This window comes from Chiloscyllium plagiosum, chromosome 44 (genome assembly GCF_004010195.1).
Source record: "Chiloscyllium plagiosum isolate BGI_BamShark_2017 chromosome 44, ASM401019v2, whole genome shotgun sequence".
NCBI lineage: Eukaryota > Metazoa > Chordata > Chondrichthyes > Orectolobiformes > Hemiscylliidae > Chiloscyllium > Chiloscyllium plagiosum.
The window spans coordinates 9,597,475-9,604,735 of record NC_057753.1 but is presented as its reverse complement, the minus strand read 5'-3'; the positions used below and the strand labels follow the sequence as shown (position 1 = coordinate 9,604,735).

At 46.4% G+C, this 7,261-nt stretch overlaps 1 long non-coding RNA gene across 1 annotated transcript in view; it reads right to left on the bottom strand.

Moving 5' to 3' along the window:
• Nucleotides 1–1,316, bottom strand: part of LOC122543567 — a 28,996-nt gene extending 27,680 nt beyond the window's left edge. Inside the window, exon 1 of the long non-coding RNA XR_006310104.1 lies at nt 1,244–1,316. This is a non-coding gene — a long non-coding RNA (uncharacterized LOC122543567). The remainder of the gene's footprint in view (nt 1–1,243) is intronic.
• Nucleotides 1,317–7,261: the final 5,945 nt, after the last annotated feature.

Here is a 7,261-nt window from a genome sequence, read left to right as displayed (position 1 = left end):
GTCCTGGTTGAAGATCCATTATTTTTCTTCACAATGTCTTGCCTTCATGTTCCAATGATTAATCACGAGATATTTTCTTCCATACCAAGATTTTATTTTTGTTAGTCTCTCCTAAACTGTACATTAGTTCCACTTTGCCTTTTCTTTGTCTATGTATTATTGCTGGAAATGTGTTGCTGGAAAAGCGCAGCAGGTCAGGCAGCATCCAGGGAACAGGAGAATCGACGTTTTGGGTATTAGCCCTTCTTCAGGAATGAGGACAGTTTGTCCAGCAGGCTAAGATAAAAGGTAGGGAGGAGGGACTTGGGGGAGGGGCGTCGGAAATGTGATCGGTGGAAAGAGGTCAAGGTGAGGGTGATAGGCCAGACTGGGGTGGGGGCAGAGAGGTGGGGAAGAAGATTGCAGGTTAGGAAGGCGGTGCTGAGTTCGATGGATTTGACTGAGACAAGGTATTTCCCCTCCCCCCACCTTGTCTCAGTCAAATCCATCGAATTCAGCACCGCCTTCCTAACCTGCAATCTTCTTCCCGACCTCTCCGCCCCCACTCCCGTCTGACCTATCACCCTCACCTTGACCTCTTTCCACCTATCACATTTCCGACGCCCCTCCCCCAAGTCCCTCCTCCCTACCTTTTATCTTAGCCTGCTGGACAAACTTTCCTCATTCCTGAAGAAGGGCTTATGCCCAAAACGTCGATTCTCCTGTTCCCTGGATGCTGCCTGACCTGCTGCGCTTTTCCAGCAACACATTTTCAGAGTGACAGGATGTCTGACAATCTTCATTTTTGTTTTTTATTGTTTGTGTGAGACACAGTGAAAGACACACGGATCTTTATTCAGTTTTCACCACCAGGAAGAAAGGAAACACCCAAGTGGCCAGCGACAAGCAGTGCCCTTCACATCAAAGGGCAATGCTGCGTGATCAAACAGTGAAGGAGAGGGCACGGGTTACATGGATCGATTGCCTGCAGATTGTGCGCTTTTTAAGCAAAATTTAATGTATCTGCCAATACAAATTCACCCCATAGAGTTGTCTGTGTGAGAAAGTGCACATAAAAGTGTGTGCATGCTTGGTAAAGTGAGAGTGTGATTTAGTATAAGCCAGTGAGAGTGCTGTGGGGTGTGTGTCTGAGAAAGAGCATGTGTATGAGAGAGGTATGAACGAAAGCGAGGGCTTGCATTTTGCTAAAACAAGGAAAGGCAGGACTTGTACAGTACTCCAATCTCAAGGTCAAAGCGCGCACATTCTCCCCCCGTTCTTTACTATTGGTCAGCTTTGTAATTGGATCCTCGGGACATCCTTAACCCGGAGGAAGTATTGTCTCACTCAGCAATTTCAACACGTTCCCTGTATCCAATTAATTTTCTTCCCACTGCTGTGAGTCTGAAGTCACATGTCGGCCAGAACAGGAAAAGGATACACCTGGGACGATTGAGTGAATCCTTTCCCACAATGGCAGTTTCCTTCCCTAAAAAGCAAGTGAGTGAATCGGATGGGGTTTTTTTCCCCTCCACTCCAGTGAAAATAGTTTTATGTTAGATTCTGAACTGCAGATTTCTGACCGAACTCCAATTCTGCCATTGGCCGCAGTGGTATTTGAATCTTGGAATCCCCAGAACTGGGTTGAGAGTCCAGTCAATAATGGCACTCAGCCGTTGCTTCTTCAATCCCCCTGCGATGGCACATGAACCTGCTGGTGTCTCTGTAAGTGGAAGGAGCAGGTAAAGGCCTTCCCGCACCGAGAGCAGGTGAATGGCCTCTCCCCAGTGTGGACCCATTGGTGGGTCAGCAGGGTGGAGGCCTGGGTGAAGGCCTTCCCGCACTTGGGGCTGCTGAAGGGCCGCTCCCCCGTATGGACCCGCCAGTGGGTCAGCAGATGGAAGGAACAGGTAAAGCCTTTTCCACACTTGGGGCAGCTGAAGGGCCTCTCTCTGGTGTGGACCTGCTGGTGCATCCGCAAGTTGCCCACCTGAATGAATCCCTTCCTGCACTCGGGACAGCTGAAGGGCCGGTGCGTCAGCAGGGTGGAAGCCTGGATGAAGCTCTTCCTGAACTCTGGGCAGTTGAAGAGCCTCTCTTCCGTGTGGACCCACTGGTGCCTCAGCAGAGTGGAGGAACGGCTGAAGGCCTTCCCGTGCTCTGCAGGGGAATGGCCTGTCCCCCATGTGGACCCAATGGTGGGCCTGGAGGTCAGAAGGATTGCTGAAGGCCTTCCCGCACTTGGGGTAGCTGAAGGGCTTCTCCCCTGTGTGGAGCCGTTGGTGGATTAGCAGAGCAGAGGCCTGGGTAAAGGCCTTCCTGCACACTAGGCAACTGAAAGGCACTAGGTCCACCTGGCGTGGACCCACTGGCGCTTTAGCATTTTGGAGGAATTGCTGAAAGCCTATCCGCACTCGAGGCAGGAAATGGCCTCTCTCTGGTGTGACTGCATCGATGAGTCTCCAGGACAGATGAAACATGGAAGTCTTTCCCGCAGTCGCCACACTTCCAGTCGCGACTCCACAGGGTGGGATCCTCAGGTTTCTCCATGGCCAAAGCTTCAGCCGCACACACACATGTAGAGGCCCTCTCCGGGGTGAATTTCTCTTTCCAGGTTGTATAACTGTTTCAGGCTCCACACTCAGTGCGCTGCAACAATAGGGTCTCTCATGCAGTCCCACAGATACTGAAAACATATTCAAACAGGAACCAAAAAGCTTTTCTCCTTCTAAAAATCATAGTTGAAAATTGCAGGGGTCCCGCTGGATTGAGTCACTGTCAGATATTGACGTCAAAATGAGGATTGCAGACGCTGTACAGTCAGAGTCAAAACTTGCAGGACTGGAAAAGCACAGCAGGTCAGGCAGCATCTGAGGAGCAGGAGAGTCGATGTTTTGGGCATAAACCCTTTATCTGTTGATTTTAAAACTTCTGCCTTCAGATCTTCAGATATTCTGGGAAAAGAAAGTCATCACTGTCAGTCTAAGGTAACATTTCAGATCAAGCAATTCTACTTTTGGGGGAACATTATTTTCTTTTATTGTTCCACAAAATTGAAAGAACCATCACACACTCCCTCTCTCCCTCTATTCTCACTCCGCTCCAATTCTCCTGAAAGTGGTGGTTCAGGATCTTACAGGGGCAAAAAAGCAAAAACCATCAAGACTGACATTTCTCTGAATTTTGGACAACTCCACCTGAAAGTTAATATCTTTCACAAAACCTGCTGAGAGTGAGCAGGTCTGATTTTGGAAAGCAAGAAAAAGTGTCAATTCAGGATGAAACTGCCGTGCAGCTTCTTGAGTAACAATCAGACACAAAATAGTTAATGTCCCCAAGGATGTGGGGAGCAAAATGAGACAAAGTATGAACACCGACACCGGAGAGATACTGAACATACAGACGTGGCAAACGTTAATGGCAAGCCAGAATCACAGAAATGTAAAGCACAAAAACAGTCCCTTCAGTACAACTTGTCCGTGCTGACCAGATATCCGAAGTCAATCTACTCCCATTTGCCAGCACTTGGCCAATATCCCTCTCACCCTTCCTATTCACATACAACATTTAAAAGGCATTTGGATGGGTATTGTACCAGCCTCCACCGCTTCCTCATTCCGTACATCGGTTGCTCTCTAAATGTAGGAGTTGCCCCTTATGTACCTTTTAAACCAACCCCCATGCTCACCCTAGACCTATTACCCTCTCGTTCTGGACTTCCCAACCCAGGGAAAAGACCTATTTATCCTATTCATGCTCCTCATGATTTTGTAAAGGTCTGTAGGGTCACCCCTCAGTTTCAGGTGCTCAAGGGAAAATAGCCACTCCCTATTGAGTTCAACATCCTTGTCAATCTTTTCTGAGCCCTTTCAAGTTTCACAACACCTTCCAATAACAGACAGACCAGAACTGCACGCAATATTCCAAAAGTGGCCTAACCAATGTCCGGAACAGCTACAACAGAACCTCCCAACTCGTACTCAATTAGAGGATTGACAAAGTTTTCAAAACCCACAAAATACAACTTGGAAAGAATGGAGGAACAAGCCGAACTTTTGAGGGTCAGCTTGGACCTCAGGGCGGGGGGATGGGGATGAGGGAAGGAAGCTGAATGTGCTGGAGCCAAGGCGGAGGAAGAACAGAAGACGCAAAGCCGGCTTGTAGCTGCAATGAAGAATGTTGCAGTTACTTGTGGGAATCGGGTGCATTTTAAAAATAAAAACAGGAAAGCTATCTACCCCTCCCCCTTCTCAACCTCTATCCTTCTGTCCCTCCTCACCGGGTAATTAAGATACATACCTAAGATTGCACCTGCTCCCTCCCTGGATTCACTCCAATTGCAACAAGTACAGGTAAACAGAATTTCCCCTCCCAAGACGAAGAGCTGCCAGGAGGAGGGAGTTTTCCTCTGAAACTAACAGGTCCACTTCCGCGTTGTGACGTCATTAAAGGAGCGAGAGGTGACGCGAGGCCAACAGTGGGCACCCCTCCGCCCTGCAGCAGAAGGAGGGGAGAACACACTTTACAAAAGTTTACATGTATTGACTGCCTGCAGATTGTGCATTTTTTTGAGCAAAATACAATGTATATACAAATATAACTCTGCAAATGCACATCCACTCTCACGGACTTGTGTGTCTGCCTGCAGGAGAGGGAGAAAATGTCTCTTTCCATGCTGTATATCTCTATGTGTATTTGATAACAGATGCTTTATTTCTATTGAAGTAAATATTCCTCAAAATCTTAGCTGGGTACTAACAGTTAGATATAAGGGAGAAAGAATTCCTTAAGTAGGGCACGAGAAGAAACCTGGGAAACCCCTCTTTCTGGTTTACTTCTGAATGAACAACATTCAGCACGAGCACATAGTTTTTATCTAGTCTTGTTTCATTTTTCTTGTTTATTCCCTGCAATGATGTGGGAAAATTGTTAGGTTTGGATCAGCCATTTGGTCACATATTAAAAGCCTGGAAACCATTTTGAATCTCATCTTAGTGCCTACTTGCTAAAGTTTATGTTTCCCAGGCTCAGCGGAGACGGTTGGCCTTGCAGCTGTACTGCTCCCTGATAAACAAATTCTTTCCTTGCATAGGACTTTATTTCCATCCTCAACAGTTGGCGAACCAGGCAGGAGAGACCCTGGTCCTGCTAGGTCTCCGGCCGATACTGTTTGAGAGATGAAATATAGAGGATGGTTGCTGCTTTTGTCACGCCCGAAAATAAAGGAAAGCTGGCCAGGGATAGAAGTGCTAATACAATTCCCGCTACTGGGCCACAAGACACCAGTGAGTGTATTCAACAAGGTCCTAGTGTCCGGACGTATACTTTATGAAATTAGGAATAAAGAATTTGCTTGCCCCAGGGTTATGACAGGTGAAACCCCACTTGATAAGCCCTGGACCCACACTGAGGTCTGTGGCATGCTTCAAGATGCCTCCAATCAATTCGAGTGCCCAACATTAGTTTTAATTGGCAAGTACAAATCTGCAGTAAGTATAATTGTTTGTTTCAGGATGTCCAGATTTGAATTAATCTGGCATATGGGACACATTAGGCAACTATTAAATACTCTTGTATTTCCCCTGGCTTGTGGACTAATGCCGAGATATCAACAACTTGCCTTGAAAATATTGTTCGATTTGCAAATGGAATGGCTGAGAGATATTTAGAGTTTGCACACTTGGTTAAGCAACTATGTGACACAGCCAGGATTTGAGGCTCAACTCCCTCCTCAGCCTCCAACGCTCCAGGGAAAACAGCCCCAGCCTGATCAGCCTCTCTGTATAGCTTAAATCCTCCAACCCTGGCAACATCCTTGTAAATCTTTTCTGAACCCTTCCAAGTTTCATAACATATTTCCGATAGGAAGGAGACCAGAATTTCACACAATATTCTAACAGTGGCCTAACCAATGTCCTCTACAACCGCAACATGACCTCCCAGCTCCTGTACTCAATACTCTGACCAATAAAGGAAAGCATACCAATGTAATCTGAGGTAACCTTCTTCACTGTCCACTACACCTCCAATTTTGGTGTCATCTGCAAACTTACTAACTGTACCTCTTATGCTCACATCCAAATCATTTATGTAAATGACATAAAAAGTAGGGGACCCAGCACCGATCCTTGTGGCACTCCACTGGTCACAGGCCTCCAGTCTGAAAAACAACCCTCCACCACCACCTCTGTCTTCTACCTATGAGCCAGTTCTGTATCCAAATGGGCTAGTTCTCCCTTTATTCCATGACATCTAACCTTGCTAATCAGTCTCCCATGGGGAACCTTGTCAAATGATTTACTGAAGTCCATATAGATCACATCTACTGCTCTGCCCTCATCAATCTTCAAAAAACTCAATCAAGTTTGTGAGACATTATTTCCCATGCGCAAAGCCATGTTGACTATCCCGAATCAGTCCCTCCCTTTCCAAATACATGTACATCCTGTCCCTAGGATTCCCTCCAACAACTTGCCCACCATCGAGGTCAGGCTCATGGTCTATAGTTCCCTGGCTTGTTTTTACTGCCCTTCTTAAACAGTGGCACCACGTTTGCCAACCTCCAGTCTTCCGGCACCTCACCTGTGACTATCGACGATACAAATATCTCAGCAAGAGGCCCAGCAATCACTTCTCTAGCTTCCCACAGAGTTCTCGGGTACACCTGATCAGGTCCTTTAATCTTTAACCTTTAACCGTTTCATGACATCCAGCACTTCCTCCTCTGTAATCTGGACATTTTGCAAGATGTCACCATCTACTTTCCTACTGTCTATATCTTCCATATCCTTTTCCACAGTAAATACCGTTGCAAAATACTAATTTAGTATCTCCCCCATTTTCTGTGGCTGCCTTGCTGTTCTTTGAGGGGCCCTATTCTCTCCCTAGTTACCCTTTTGTCCTTAATATATTTGTAAAAACTCTCTGGATTCTCCTTAATTCTATTTGCCAACGCTACCTCATGTCCCCTTTTTTCCCTCCTGATTTCCCTCTTAAGTATACTCCTACTTCCTTTATAATCTTCTAAGGATTCACTCGATCTATCCTGTCTATACCTGACATATACTTCCTTCTTTTTCTTAACCAAACCCTCAATTTCTTTAGTCATCAAGCATTCCCTATACCTACCAGCTTTCCCTTTCACCCTGACAGGAATATACCTTCTCTGGATTCTTGTTATCTCATTTTCCAGTCGTCCCTTTACCTGTGAACATCTGCCTCCAATCAGCTTTCGAAAGGTCTTGCCTAATACCGTCAAAATTGGCCTTTCTCCAATTTAGAC